Consider the following 16,143-nt stretch of genomic DNA (forward strand, 5'->3'; position numbering starts at 1 on the left):
CCAACCTCTTCCCGGCTCCAGACTGACCACTGATGGCCCGAACTCAGCGACCCTCGGAAATCAGGGCTCCCCCCACGGACGACACAGCTTGTCTTCTCTCTTTCCAGGTAGGAAGCATTCTTCCTCCGCTCTGGAGGGGGAGGCCTTGGATTCTAGACGCACTTGTCGGCCACAGTGATTGAGTCCATATGATGGCGGGATCGTCTACACCGGGCCCGGACCGCGCGAGATGGAGGGGTGGTAGACGAGTAGTTGTAATGAACGGTGGTGGTGGTGGTGACGGCGGTGACAGTTACTTAGTGCCGAGTATCCGCTCTGTGCCAATCGCTCCTGACGCTCACCTGTCTTCATTAAGCCCACGTGGTCAGCACCACGCGGCAGAATGCGTCCCTCGAGGCTCGGCTGTGTCCTCCAACTTGGACCGGAAGGCAGGGAAGGAACAGACAAGTTATCAGCAGGTACCGGTGGCCGCTCTCCGGCTGGCTGACCGACCGTGGAGGGGCGCCCAGGCCATCTGTTATAGCACAGGGAGCCAGAAGGACAGTGACTCCAGTCCCAGCCCGTGCATAGGGGACCGCAGAGAGGGGACGGGCACAGGAATGACCCGGGAGCCGGAACCGGCACCAAAGCGGCACGGTAAGCCCTGGGCCCTCACGCTCCCTTGCTAGGATGCGTAGGGAAGGAACCGCCACCCAGAGGATCCGGTCGGTTCAGCGCCTCGAGTCAGTTTAGTCCTAAAGGGAGAGAATCCTCCGTGGGCCCAGCCAGGGACGCCCGGGGGAGGCAGAGGCTTGGGGGGAGCGCTGAGATGGAGTTTGGACAGAGAATGTCAAGCCGGGGACACAGGACGATGTGTGAGGCCCCCCTCTCCAAGGGCAACTTCTCATACTTGCACGGATGCCAACCCGAAAGAGGCCACCGGTGCCCCCGGGCCAGGTCTCCTCTCCAAGGTGATTGGAGCCAAAGGCCAGAGCTCAGTTCTCAAGGAAGGCCCAAGAGTCGCGTCGTAAAGCCCAGGGCCCGCGTCCCCGACACCTGTGTCTCCTCCTTCTGTCCTTGGCCTCCGCGAGGACCCCACCTGCAGCTGACATTCATTCTGCCCTGCTGACGAACAGAGGACGGCCTCACATCTGGGCTCCTTGCCACGGCCCCCCATTGCCATTCCCACCGCTGCCCACGCTTTCACGGCCCTTCCCCCGCACTCGCTTCTGGAAGGCCTGAGCCTCCACCTTGGGTCACTGGCCCCTGCTCCAGGCTGCTGCACCACAGGCAGAACTCCCCGCTCACCTAATAGGCAGATAGGGCCCAGAGAGGTCGCTACAGCCCTACATCATACCAGCAGAAGGCCTGAGACCACGCTGGTAACAGATGTCACAGAGTCAAGGCTCAGATGCTCTCCAGGGTGTCCTCGTTTCTTGAACGCATCGAATCTCCATTCTATAATCAGAAAGGACAATTTTCACCTCTTCCCAAGATGCATTCAGCAGACAGCCACTGAACAGCAGCCGGGCTGCGTCCTCAGGAGTTTTTGAAGGGAGAATGATGGGGCAGGGAGGGGTCAGAGGCGGCCACGTTATCGTGGAGTGGGGTTTAGGATACGTCTTTCCCTGGGAGATTTGGGAGCACAGAAGCAGGCACAGGCCCCACACCGTCAGGTCAGAGGAGCCCTGGGCTCGTGGGTTGATTCTGAAGGTCAGAAGAGCTGGAAGGCGGGCCTGTCTGAACCAAGGGACTGAGTGCACCGCGGAACGGGGCTGGAAACAGGATGCCTTCAGGAGGCACCAGTCGATACGTGGAGATCGTATCTGAGACCCCCGGTGCTTTCCCTCCCGACACCATCACTGTGCTCCCGATCACCCAGCTGAGCACCCGCAACTAACCCCGACTCTTGCTTTTCCTTATTTCTACTTTTTTTTTATTTCTAATTTTTTTAACGTGTATTCATTTTCGAGAGACAGAGAAACAGAGCATGAGCGGGGGAGGAACAGAGAGAGAGAGAGAGAGACACGGAATCCAAAGCAGGCTCCGGGCTCCAAGCTGTCAGCACAGAGCCCGACGCGGGGCTCGAACCCACGAACTGCGAGATGGTGACCTGAGCCGAAGTCGGACGCTTCACCGACGGAGCCCCCCGGGGTGCCCCACCTTAATTCTACTTTTAAGTCAAGTCTCGCCAGTGTGTGTTCTGAACAGCTCTCAGGCACAGTGACTTCTCTCGGTTCCCTTTGCCGCTTCCTGGTTGAGGCTCCCCTACCATGGGGCCAGGGTACCCCCAGAGTCTCCTGGCTTCCCTACCTCCCTCTGCCCCAAGTATATCCTCCCCCACAGACACAGAAACTCAACCTTTACACCGTGTACGTAACACTCCTCCGAGAGTCCGCATAAGCTACCCGATACAACCCAAACCTATGAACCGGGGACGTAAGACCTCGGTTCTCGGGCCCCTGTGCCCCTGCAGCCCCACTAGATACCCCTGCCCAGGCCCGCTCCCCCGAGCATACTACTCCTCACGTCCAGGATGTTGCACGGCTCCCTCCCCTCCACCCCACCCAGTTTCTTTACCTCATCGTTTCACCCACCACCTGGGCATCACCTTTCTAAATCCCCCCTTGGAACCCCTGGTCCCCCCCCCCACCCCGCCGCCCCACCAGTGTGATCTGGGCCGCGTGAGACCCGCTGTGCACTCCCAATGCCGTGCTCCCCGTGTGCCATAATCATTGGCCTCCATATCCACCCCCCCTCCACCGGGTTGTCAGTATGTTGAGGGCAAGAACTAGGTGTTCTTCCCCTTCTGTGTCCCCGTACCTAACTCAGTGGCTGGCACACAGTGAGAACTCAGACTTCTCTGAACGAATTAGAGAGTGGGGCCGGTGGCTGAACGATTGGTGCTTCCAGTTGCGAAAGTAGCGAGCGCAGGGGAGCAGCTGGAATGAGGGCAGTTTGCACGAGGGGGTTTGGAGCTTCCGGGGGAGCGCAGAGGGGAGAGGTGTCTGGTGGGCACGTGGACGCAGGGACTGGAGGTCAGGAGCGAGACGGGGGCTGGGGGACAGCCATCCGACCATCATCAGTGTATAGACGGCAGTCAAAGCCAAGGGCTCAGGTGGAAAATAACCTAGAAATTCCACCACAGGGGCGGGGCAGCCGTGGAATGGACGAGACACACAACAGCAAGGCAGGAAAGACACTGAAGAAAGAGATAGAAACATTTTAGAAGTTCCAGCACAGAAGCCAAGGGGAAGGGAGGGTCCATTCTGCATCTTACTTAATCTTCACTGCCTTTGGGTCCGAACAAACAAACCCCGGGAACCTCTGGCAAATTCACTTGGCCTCCCTTCTTTCCCGGAGGCCCCTGGAGTTGAACAGCTGCCATTTCTAGGGTGCTAAGGAGGGGACCTGGGGCGGGGGGGGGGGGGGGGAGGGACGGCAGATGGACACAAACGGACTGAAGATCGGGTCAGCCATTCAAACGATTTCCCAAAACCTAGCGCTAACTTGTGCAGCCCACAGTCCATTTCCCATAAGCTGAAATCCCCGTTCAACTTGAGCGGAAATATAATCCATGTGTTCATGATTCATTTGCACTTTATGTAACCAAATGTTGGGCTGTCGCCGCTTGATGTCCAAGAGACCATGTGGAGACTCTTTGCAGCCAGAAGTCATGCGTTGCCAAGGGACGAGATGGGGACGGGGTTTGGCCCGCCTCGTCCGTGATCGAAGGCCACCGGCAAGGGATGAATCGGTGTGGTGCGAAGGCGGAGACATCCAATCCGCCAGCTGTGACATCGGATCCACGTTCTGTGTCCCGGCCGCAGGCGTCTGATCTAAACAAGCCACATCAACGAGCAGGCAATGGCCGGAGACAGGTCTTCCTTATATAACTATTTGGCTACTGTTGCACAGTTAGATCCTTCCCAGCTTTGACATTATAAATAAAGCTAGAACAAAAATCGTCACCCATCCAGTGTCGCCCACATCCCCTGCTTCCCTAGAGTGAGTTTCCAGAAATAGAATTACCGGGTCAAAGGGGATACACAGGTTGTTAAGTTGCGTATCAGAAGAACTACATCGGGGCGCCTGGGTGGCCTCAGTTGGTTAACTGGCCAGCTCTTGATTTCAGCTCAGGTCATGATCTCATGGTTCGTGAGTTCGAGCCCCATGTCGGGCTCTGTGCTCACTGTGTGGAGCCTGCTTCAGATCCTGTCTCCCTCCTTCTAGCCCTCTCCCGCTCATCCATTCTCTCTCTCTCTCTCTCTCAAAAATAAACAGACATTTAAAAAATTGAAAAACTACATTAAATTCCTCTTTTACCGGCAGTGAATGAACTTGTCTTTCTCACCATACCTTCCCAAGCACGGTACATGATCAATGAAATAACTCCGGGAAATACAAGGAAGCTATTAAAAGTCGCCTTTTCAAGGACCATTTTACACAGGACAGGAGCTATTAATGACAGATATAAAACTGTGTCACTGAATACCAATTGTCTACAAGTATAAACTCAATTTTATTTGAATTATGACGTGGGTGAGATGTACTCTCTACCAGTCAGAATGGCAATTTTGGAGAGAAATTAATCCTCAAATCTCAGCACGTAACCCCAAAGAAGTTTCTTCCTCATCCCCACAGAGTCTGATGTATGTCAGGCTCCTCTTCAAGGCAGCACGTAGGGCACCAGACCGTCCCTTTCCTGTGCCCCCACCATCACGACGTGTCCCTTCCAGAGCTCCATGACGGGGACGAGACAGCATGGGGGACCAGACAGGGGCCTTTCAGTGTCTCAGGTTGAAGTGATGCGTGTCATTTCTACTCGTGACTTACCGTCTACACCGCCCCCCCCCAACCAGGCCCAACCTCAAGGCAGCTAGAAAGAGCACATGATATTCAGTGAGCACCCAATGTCCCCGTGTCGGGTCACCAACCCCCCTTTCTGCCCTCTTTTCCCCACAAACAAAACACTACAACTCCGTGGACGACAACCCACGGTCCCATCCAACTTCAGCGCCCGGCTCAGGAGATCAGAATCTCCGGCCGATGCATCAGGTCGACTGTGGCTCCTCCTGGTCCAGAGGCCTATCTTTCTAGAACAAGCATCAGCAGGCTTCTCCTTACAGGGCCAGAGAGTCAGTATGTCAGGCTTGTGGGCCGAAAGGTCTCTGCTGTAGACACTCAGGCCTGTCCCACACACCCGGTACTCAGTGATGCTTCAGGGACACAGCAATATCCAGAAAGAGTCCCTTTCAGAGCAGAGAAACCTAGGAGACCCCCAGCAATCACTGGTCCACAGAAATTCTGAAATCCTACCGGGCGGCCGCTGGGAAGCCTTCCAACCTGAGGACGGAGAATGTTCCGGGATTAGCCCTTCATTCTGCTTTGGGGAGGGCACTGCCTTATTCACTGCTCTCCAAGGACACATTCTGGAAGGTTCTTCCTCTTCCTCTGCTCCCTCGGCCTCATCCGAGGCGGGCTTTGGAAAGCACGTCCCCCACGGGGGCCGCAAAGACGCCCCAGCCTGCGCGCTGCCCGTGCACGGCGGGGGTCTCGGGGCAGCTGGAGAGTTAACGGTCTCCAAGAATCGCAGGCTTTTGTAAGGAAGGATCTTTCTTTCTGGCAGTACAACTCTGAAACTCAGTGGTAGTTTCAAGTCCAGGAACCACACCCAATGTTCTTTCAAGACTTGGTTCCCAGATCGGCCTTATTCCTTCATTCCCGGCCCCTAAGCCTCTTCCCTCCGTGCGTGCGAGAGTGGCTGCTTTAAGGCAATAGGGAGGGAAGGGGAGGGAGAGTTTCAACAGGTGTTAGAGCCTCACCCTTAATCTGAGCTCCGCCCTGGTTCCGACTGGGCACCACCCGGGGCACCGCACCCTCAGTCTGACATTTCCCTTTGGACCCTCAAGGTCTTGCCTCATCCAGTTTCTGACTTTATGGCCGAGAGGCAGTTAGTTTTTTCCAATTTCCTTCATTCCCTCGCATTGCTATGGGAAGTCAGTCCCTTCGGAAGGCCACGTCTCCCCAGTCTCACCTTGTTAAGTGGCCAGGGACAACCGGCTGGGACTAGCGGACCCCGTCCCAACCCAACCTCCTCCCCTGAATCTGCGAGCCCATCGGGAGCCCAGGCGCCTTCCAGGTCACCGCAGGCGACCGGTCTCACCGGCATCTGAGCACCGCGGGCCGGGGCCACCGGTCTCCTCGCGTGTGGAGGGCCACGTGTCTCTGGATCTTGTTACAACAGCATCTCGGTTCCGCTACTGATTGCTTTGTTTCTTTTCTTTTTTTTTTTTTAATGTTTATTTATTTTTGAGACAGAGAGACAGAGGGAGTGTGAGCGGGGGAGGGGCAGAAAGAGAGGGAGACACGGAATCCGAAGCACAGAGCCCGACGCGGGCAAGGAGGGAAACTGCAGCCCACGCTTCTGGTCCCAGAGGACAATGGACGTGAGGGGAGACGGGCCAGGAAAGGGGGGAGGGGGCGGATAGGTTGGTCTTGAGGTTTGAGGGAAGATGAGGAAAGTAATTTTGCCCGGTTCACGCGGGACTCCTCCCGCGTCTGGCCATCGGGAAGTCACCGTCCGCACGGCCCGGAGGGAACCGCATCACTGTGAACGGGAGCTGCCTCTGGACTAGGGACATGGTCCTCGAGCTTAGTGGTAATGAGCTGTTTCCCATTCCCTTGTGCTACGCCACCCAGAAGTTCCAATGTCCTGGGGCGCCCGGGGGGCTCAGTCGGTCGAGCGGCCGACTTCGGCTCAGGTCACGATTCCACGGTTCGTGGGTTCGAGCCCCGCGTCGGGCTCTGTGCTGATGGCTCAGAGTCTGGAACCCGCTTCAGGTTCTGTGTCTCCCTCTCTCTCTGCCCCTCCTCCACTCACACTCTGTCTCTCTCGCGCTCTCTCTCTCTCTTGATCTGTCTCTCAAAAATAGATAAACATTAAAAAATATTTTTTTAATTAAAAAAAAAAGAAAGTTCCAATGTCTGGAAAAGGACAAGCAGAAGTTGGCTGGTAGCCTGTACCTGAAGATGTCAGGACAGCCACAGCTCTGTAGAGATCTGAGCTGACGCTGGGCCAGCCAGCAAGGACCGTGACGTCCTGACCAGGCCAGCAGAGACACCAGATCACTAATCACTGTGGCCTCACACTCCCATCGCCCATATCCGCAGGATGTCGGCGGGGAGGGGGGCGTCACCCCTCATCGGTCGCCAGCCCAGGAGGACCAGGTCCCCGGGGTAGGGCTCAGCGACGATCTAACAGGGCAGCTCGCCGAGGAAAGGACATCCAGTCACACCCTCTTGGTCCCTGCTGTCAGGCACACCTGGGGAGCCCCCTTGCACCCCAGATGCCCTCGCGGGGGTAGGGAAAGATGGTGGGGGCAAACCAGAGATCAACAATTTTACCAAAGGGGACTTTGAATCGTTGCGTTAGAATAAGAATCCAGGGTTGGAGGCCAACTGACGAGCCCCTTCCTTGCCAGCCCTTTACGGGAAGGTAGGACTTGGTGAAGAAAATCACAGAAGCTGTGAAGTTCTCCAAACTGTACCACCGAGGCACCGCTCTCGGAATCCCCGTGGCCAGGAGCCCACGTTAAAGGTAGGCATCACAGCCGGTGGTCCGAAGGGAGCACAGAGCGAGGGGGCTGCGGGAGGAACCACTCGTGGGGAGCAAGCGTTCCCTGTTCTGTCTGGTGCACGTGCGTGGGGCCAGCACCAAGTGCAAGTCTAAAAGGAACACGCCGGCCAGGGTCCATCTGCCTGACTCTTGTGTCCCCAACGCCTGGGCCACAGCCAGGGCCTCGATGAACGAGTGAGTGAGTCAATGAACAAGCCTCAAAATGAAACCATTTCATTGAAACAGCCGTTTTGTCCCCAACTTGTCTTTTCTTTTCTTTTTAGTATTTATTTTGAGAGAGCGTGCAAGCAGGAGAGAGGAGAGAGATGGAGAGAGAGAGAGACAGAGAATCCCAAGCAGAAGGAGGCTCCAAGCTCCGAGCTGTCAGCACAGAGCCCGATGCGGGGCTCGAACCCATGAAATGTGGGATCATGACCTGAGCTCAAGTCGGACGCTTAACCGACGGAGCCACCCAGGCGCCCACACTTCATTTTAAAGTGCCCTCCCCCGGTCCACGCTGACTTCTGCGGACATGGGACACACCGCCCCACCGTCCTGGACTCAAGGCTACTGGCCCAGCCCCGAGCCCCCGTTTCCCCTGAGTATAATCCACAAACACCGAAGAGGAGGCGGGGGGCTGGCCCCGGCCCTCAACACCAGCCTCAGTTACAGATTCCTCCGAGGTCCTGGTGCAAGCGTCCCGCTCAGTGGGCACACCCCGGGGAGCCCTCCTGGCCCCAGATGGCGCCTGGCCAAACCCGAAGGGCTCGTTCAGCCACTCAGCAAACACGTGCTGAGCCTCAGCCAAATACCGGGCACGGGGATGCTCTCCAGGGACACCGCCGTGACGGCTCATGGTGTCCCCTCGCTAGACCGGAGAGTTACCCTGGAGTCCTGGATTGGGTGCCAGGCAGGGGAGGGGCCCCTGGGGAGGGGGGCACTGAGGAGAAAGCACCCGTCTGCTTTGACGGTAATGAGAGACAGACACCCTGGGATAGGCCTACACTCCCAGAGTCCAAGGGACTCGAGGCATCCACGGCGGCCGGCGGGCCAGATGGAAACCACGCACGAAAACGGGGTGCGGGGTCACTTCGGCAGGGGTCCCAGAAGAGCATGCAGACCTCGGCAGGCAGAGCCCAGAAGAAAGGGGGGCTGATCGGGGGCTGAGAGTGAGCCTCGGTGGGAGGAGGGACACGTTTCCTTCAGCAGCAGCGTCCCGATGAGTCCCCGGGAGTGGGGGGGTCCCCCAAAGGTCTCAGCAGAAACCCCAAGGCAGAAGGATCCAAGGCGGAGAACCCGGGAGCTGTCTCCCTGCAGTGGCTCTCAGGGAGGAACTGTCCCTCAATAAGGAGGAGGAGAGGACCCCCCCCAGGGCGTCCCGCCAGCAGAGAGCGGGCAGGGATTGGGTGTGACAAGGGAAAGTAACACTGTGCCCGCCCGACTGAGTCTGCGTTCGAGTGGTCAGCGGTCGAAGGCCACGTTCCCCGCCCAAGGGAGCCTCGGAGTCTTCCCCCAGGGGACAGGAGGGAGGTAGCCCGCAGGACAGGATGAAGGGGAGGAAGCCCCATGCCGGGGCTTGGGCTACGTGTGAAAGCAGAGGAGAGGCAGGTACGAGGGGCAAAGGAGAGGAAGACAGAGGCAAAGCCAGGCAGACAGGAGCGTACGTCCTGTCAGGGGGTGGGGGGGGCAGGAGACCGTGAATGGGGGGATCTGACCACAGGTCAACACCCCAACTACCCGATGGGCCTTTCCCCTCGCGGCACGGGCTGTCCCGTCCTGCCCACAGTCCCTGTGTGTCCCCACCGCGAGCACCCTGGGCTCCCTCCCCGCCTGCTGTACGCAGGGCCAGGAAAGCCGGGAAGCCGATGCCCGGAGCTGCCCTCAGTCGGTGGCAGGTGGGCGTGCGGGACCGTGCTCGCCCCCGAGGCGGGTCCCTGAGGCTCCCCCCGTCTCCCAGGTCCCTCAGTGGGAGGGAGTCCCGGTCGCCCTCCGTGTCCATCACCTGCTGACTCAGAGGCATTCGACCCACTTTCCGCTTCCCCTGCTTCCCAGCCCCGCAGATGCACGCACGTCAGATAAATGCTCGCGCTCACATCTTTGTCACAGGCTCTGCTTCCTGAGGAACCCACACTCGGGCACGCCCCGCGCCCACGCCTGTCCTAGGAGTAGGGGCGGGGGCTCCGCGGCCCCTCCCGCCCACCCCGGCCACCCCTGTCCTCTGTCGAATGTCCCTGACATGTAGCCTTGTCCCTTCTGGGGAAGAGGGGAAGGATGTGGAGCCAAGAGGGCTGTCCCGCCTCCCTCCCAGCGCTCCCCCCAGCTCAGGGGATCCCCCCAGCCCCCCAGCAAGCCGGGCAGCGTCCTGGTGTGGCTGCTCCCCGGCCCTGGGGCTTCAGCTCAAGGGTGGTGACGCTTCCTGCCCGTCTGCTCGGGAGCACATTCAGGAGACATGAGCAGATGCTCGGCCCGTGTTCAACCCTGCTCACGTCGGCCAACAATAACACAGCGCAGAGACGTTGCAGGGAGGGGGGAAGGGAGGAGGCTCCTGCCCAGCAGCTGGGGACAGCTTCAGGACACTCCGTGCCCACTCCCTCTGGGGGAGGGAGTGCCCGCCGTAAGGTGGGGCCGGGAGCACCCGGGGCCAGCGTTCTGGGCTGGAGCCCTGGCTCGGTCAGCCTGCTGCTCTCGGCTCCCAGACGGAGCCCGCAACCCCAGTGCCGGGCCCCCCGACGGCCCTACGGGGCCCGGAGGGGCTGCAGGAACTGGGGGTCTTTTCAGAAAGTCACTGGGACCCAAGTGACTGGCCCCCTCACGGATACAGGGGACCACCTCTAACGCCCGCTCCACTGGATCGGACACACTCCCAGTCTTGCTGGGCACAGAGCTCTAGAAAGTCCCTGCCCGCCCCCCCCCCCGCCCCCCGTCAGGGCTGGTGCCCAAGACGAAGCCCACCCGGCATCCGGTGTGCAGGTGCAACAGGTGACCGAGCTCCCGGGGCTGGGCCTTCTCAGAGGGCGGCTGCCCGTGGTCCCACCACGGGCTCCCGGTGCCTTCCAGTCCTCCTCCATGGCCCCTGCCACTGCACCCCGCTGCCCGGGACTGGACAGCTATGGAGCCGAGAGGTTCCCCTCACGGCCTCCCCCCTACTCATGCCACCGCGCCCCACAGGCTCGGTTCTCCTGCCCCCTCACCCACGGCACGTCTAAAGCAGGTCTGAACGTAGAACTTAGACGCACAGCCGTGGTCGCTCCCCACGTACACCGCGGTCTGTACGGATCGATTTCCAATCTTCCGGGTTTACGTCGAGCCAACAAAACCGCACAGAGGGCTTCCTGCCTGGGAGGCCATCCAGCTTCCTGGTTACGTGCTCTGGGCCTGGGTCTGGGGCCCCCTGCTCAGCTGCTGGACGTTGAGTCAACCGTTGCGTGTCTCTGTTCCCCCCTCTGTCAAGTGCTCATGACGGGGCCCATCTCAGGGGCTGCGTGTGGGAAACCGAGCGGCTGATACGCGAGAACGTGCTTGGAGGGGCACCTGGGGGCTCAGCTTGGGTTCAGTTCGCGTCACGATCTCACCGCTCGTGGGTTCCAGTCCCGCGTCGGGCTCTGTGCTGACCGCGCGGAGCCTGCTTGGGATTCTCATTCTCTCTCTCTCTCTCTCTCTCTCTCTCTCTCTGCCCCTGCTCTGCTCTCTGTCTCTCAAAATACATAAACAAACTCTTTAGAAAATGAGGCATGTGCCCACGCAGCTTCTGTCTGAAGAGCTCACAGCCGCGTGGGAGACGCGAACCAGTCAGCAGCAACGCCAGACGGCGCACGAGACGGCGGAGATGCCCACGGGATGCCCAGGGCGCGGTGGTCAGTGTCGTTGTTATGGGTGGAATGCGCCCCGAGCCTGGGCGCCTGGCATGCACCGGGTCACCTGAGGTGCACGGCAGGCCCCGGGGACGGCTGATGGGGGCCCTTCTTTACCCCAGGAGCAGGCAGAGGCTCATGCTGACTTCCAAGGCCCCCCGGGCAGGCGGTGACCAGCGTCCACATGGAGCTGACAGCCCCGGAGCCGGGCCCAGAACCACTCCCGCTCCTGCCTTTCTCACGTGTATGTAACCTGGGGGGCGGCTCGGAGAGGAAGTCCAGAGGCCCCAGAACTGGGCGAGGCTGAGAAGTAGCAGCCAGGCCTTGGGTCGGCTCCCGCGTCAGGCTGCCGTCACTCGGGGCCGTTTCCGGAGTCCGCGGGCCTGGAGAGAACTCCAGACTTCAGAGGGAATGTTTGCCAGGGGTCCCCGAGGGGCTGGGCTTGGCCCCGGGTCGGGGGTGGGGGGTGGGGTGCAGGTGCCCGGGACGCCGCAGGGGAGGAAATGAACGGATACCCCGGCCACGGCCACGGGGCTTTTACGCTTTTTCCTCTCTTAAAATTACACGTTTAAAACTGGAATCTCCCTGGTGTTTCGAGATGAGGCTTGGGGTTGAGCAAAGGCCCGGCCTTGACTTGTTTGCGGTTTCCACATTGACACCTGGTGGCCATTCCGGAGAACTGCAGGCGGGGACTGGGGCTTTTCCAGGAAACCGACCCCCAGCCTCCTCCGGTGGGGGGGGAGGGTAATCCCTGTTACCTCCACTCCAGGGGCAGGGGCGGGGTGAGACTGACCAGCCCCGACCTGTCCTCGGTCACAGCTCCCAGCCCTCGTCCTCCCCGCGGCCCGGGGCGCGTCCCTTCTCTGCTCTGGGCCCCCTCCCTCCCCCGTCAGAGGTCCAGGCGAGGCCGAACCAGCTGGGACCGCTAGGGCCACTGTCGCTCACTACCTTCCGGTCGGAGGGAGACGAGTCGGCACCCCAGCCTTCAGAGGAACACAGTCTGCGGTGCTTGGCGGACCCTCGCGGGGTTTCTTCCATGAGCGCCAGGTCAAGCCCCGGGCCTGCTGTTTCTGCCGGGGTGTCTGTGCGTCCCCACGAAGGACACTTTGCGTAGCGGGCAGCCGCCTCGCCTTTCCTACCATATGGTGTCGCCTCAGGGACCCCACTAATGCAGCCAGGCTCTCCTCACGCGAACTGAGTTAATGCTGAATTATTACCGCGTCTACGATGACGCTAAATGGTTATTCTTACCAATAAAGCGGCCATGTCCCTTTTTAAAATGCTCCGAGTGGTACCAAAGGACACTGTGTGAAGTTGCTGATGGAGAAAGCAATGGTTTCTGCTTTGGGGTTTTTTTTTTTTGCCTTTGGTGAAGGGACAGCAGAAAAAAATTACTTCGTCTGCTAAACCCGTTAGAGGGCCGGCTCTGCCCTCCCCACATTCGGGCCTTTGGAGACTCTCGAGACAGACTCAGAAATCCCCTGGTCTTTGGTCTCCCTGCACCGCTCCCTCTGGGTCAGCCTTCCTTTCTCGTCCGTCCCTCTCCTGCCCAGAGTCTCGCAGCGACCCCTCACCGCCCGCCGAGGGAAACGCAAACTTGCACACCCTGCCTGTCCCTGTCCCTGTCTTCTGTCCCTCTGCCCCTCTCTGGCTCCGCGTCCCAGCCACAGGCAGCCGCCGTCAGCTTGCCAAACACAGCCCGCGTTTCCCCAGGGCAGGCGCTCCGGCTGACGCGGGGCCAGCTCGGCACCGGGTGTGGGGTGTGAGCGGGAAGGAAGTGGGGTCTGGTCCCAGGTTGGAACCGAGTGGGGTGATGGAGACAAAATCACTTCCTGGCTTGGACGCCCCCCCCCGACTCCCACACGAAGGACGAGGGGAGATGGGGGAGGCTCGCGCACACACGCACACACACGCACACACACACACGCTCACGCGTGCGGAGCACCTGCTCTCTCGTAACCAGGCTGGTCCAGAGCTGCCATTACTCTCCTCGTGTCACAGGTGATACACCGATTCCCCGAAAGGTGGCAAGTGGCTGGTCCCAGCCCCGGGGCTTGCTGGACTTCTCCGTGCTCCCCGTGCCAGGAAGTCAAAGGTACTAATCAGTCCTGAAGTTGTATTTGCTACCAATTACTAAGCTCGGTTCCCGCGGGGCCGACCCCCAGCAGAGGACCGCACTGTGGCTGGGATGCGTCTACATCCACGGAAAACCCACCTCCACTTGGGGTCACACACCCCAGGCACCTCTCCTGCCCACCCTCCTGTGCTCTGAATCTCGGGGATGGGCCCCTGTCCAAACCTGGGCTCTGCCTTCTCGTCCTCTCTTGGCCTTAATCCACCCAAGTATGGAGTCCTCTCTCTCTCTCTCTCTCTCTCTCTCTCCTTCTCTCTCTCCCTCCCCCCCTCCACCCTGGACATCTCTCTCACCCATCCTCCCTCCCCAGGCCTCCTGACACCTGCCTTAGTTCAGAGCCTCATCTCTCCCCCTCAGGACCCCTCTCCCTCCCTTCTGCTTCCATAATAATCTTTCTAAAGCAAAATCATGCCACTTTCCTCCTCAAAACTCTTTCAAAAGCGGACCGTCGCCTTTGAGCTGCAATTCGACTTCAACAATTTGACACGCACAGCCACCAGTGATACTCAAATTAGTTAACGACCTGCCCTGTTTTCCCTGAAAATCACGGGGCACCAAGCAAACAAAACAGACTGGCCACGGTGTCCTGAAGGCCCCTTGCTGAGCCAGACGAGAACCCTTCCTTCAGTTGGGAGGGGGTGTAGTGAAGTGCAGGGGTCCCCCCCTCCAGGGAGACGCCGGGGTTGCCGGGGGCACCTGTTAAGCATCAGCTCCATACGTGGCCCGCAGGAGCGGCCCCTGGCCAAGTCCCCGCCTCTCAGCAAAGCGACAAAAGCTGCAGCCCAGGGACACGGAATGCCACCCTCCCCCACCCCCGGCCCTGGAGTGCCCTTTCCAGTTCAGATGTCATCTGGTCCCCGGGCACCAGTGACCTCCCTGCTCTTCCAGGGCCGGCCGGGCCGGAGCGCTCTGCGCAGAGGCCGGTCTCCTGCCTCCCTCGCTGCAGGATCTTGTCCCGTTTTCACTGTGTCCACCCCCCAACAACAGAGGCGGCACACCGGGTGTGGCCCACAACCACTGAGCCAGCGAGCGGTGGGGCTGGGGGAGCCTGGGGGCCAAGACTCAGGGCAACGACGCTAAGCAGCAGCCGTGAGCCCGCGGCTTGTCCCGTGTAAAACCCCCACGTAGGCACCGAGCACACAGCTGCCTTCTCCACCTGCTACTGTGAACCTGCACAGGAAGTTCTGAGTTACACACACACACACACACACACACACACACACACAATTTGTGCTTCTAAATTTTACACATGCCTATTAAACTCCTATGTACACTTTTTAATTTTTTTAACATTTATTCATTTTTGAAAGAAAGAGACAGAGCATGAGCAGGGGAGGGGCCGAGAGATGGAGAGACACAGAATCAGAAGCAGGCTCCAGGCTCCGAACTGTCAGCACAAGGCCCGACGCGGGGCTCGAACCCACGGACCGAGAGATCCTGACCTGAGCCGAAGTCGGACGCTCAACCGACCGAGCCACCCAGGAGCCCCTCAACTCTTACATACATTTAAAAACTAACATTTTGAACATTAGAAAACACACGTTAATGCACTTTAAAGAGTAAGAAAATGATAGGCATAGAAGTTCTAAGCTTTTCTTTCCACATCTCAATGGGCCGTGTTGTGTGTCCCACACTGGAAGCCACCGCTGAGGTGCTGTGTGCCTTCCGGACACTATAACTACATCCAGAGCAAGAGGTCACTCTGCACAGAAAAGTCTAGGTGTCCACCAAAGCCCAGATCAGATGCTGTAGATTACTCATACAGCTGAAAGCTACCTTTAAAGGTACACAGTGCGTCTTCTATAGAAAAAAAATAGCTTTGGGGCACCTGGGGGGCTCAGTCGGTTCAGCATCCGACTTCGGCTCAGGTCATATCTCAGGGTTTGTGAATTTGAGCCCCACATTAGGATATGTGCTGGCAGCTCGGAGCCCGGAAACTGCTTCGGATTCTGTGTCTCCCTCTCTCTCTCTCTGCCCCTCTCCTGCTCACACTCTGTCTCTCTGTCTTTCAAAAGTAAATAAACACACACAAAAATTTTTAATACATAAAAAAATAAATACAGTATGCTTTGAGCTAAAAGGCAGCCTATGGAATGGGAGAAGATACTTGCAAACGACATATCGGATAAATGGTTAGTATCCAAAATCTATAAAAAACTTATCAAACTCCACACCAAAAAAAACAAATAATCCAGTGAAGAAATGGGCAGAAGACATGAACACACGCTTTTCCAAAGAAGACATCCACATGGTCAACTGACACGTGAAAAGATGCTCAACATCTCTCATCGTCAGGGAAATACAAATCAAAACCACAATGAGATACCACCTCACACCTGTCAGAATGGCTCACATGAACAACTCGGGCAACAACAGATGTTGGCGAGGATGCAGAGAGAGAGGATCCGTTTTGCACTGCTGGTGGGAATGCAAACTGGTGCAGCCGTTCTGGAAAACAGTAGGGAGGTTCCTCAAAAAATTAAAAATAGAACTACCCTATGACCCAGCAATGGCACAACTAGGTATTTATCCAAAGGCTACAAAAATGCTGATTCGGAGGG

The sequence above is a fragment of the Puma concolor genome, chromosome B3 (assembly GCF_028749965.1).
Source record: "Puma concolor isolate L17-30 chromosome B3, mPumCon1.1.hap2, whole genome shotgun sequence".
NCBI classification, from domain to species: Eukaryota; Metazoa; Chordata; class Mammalia; order Carnivora; family Felidae; genus Puma; species Puma concolor.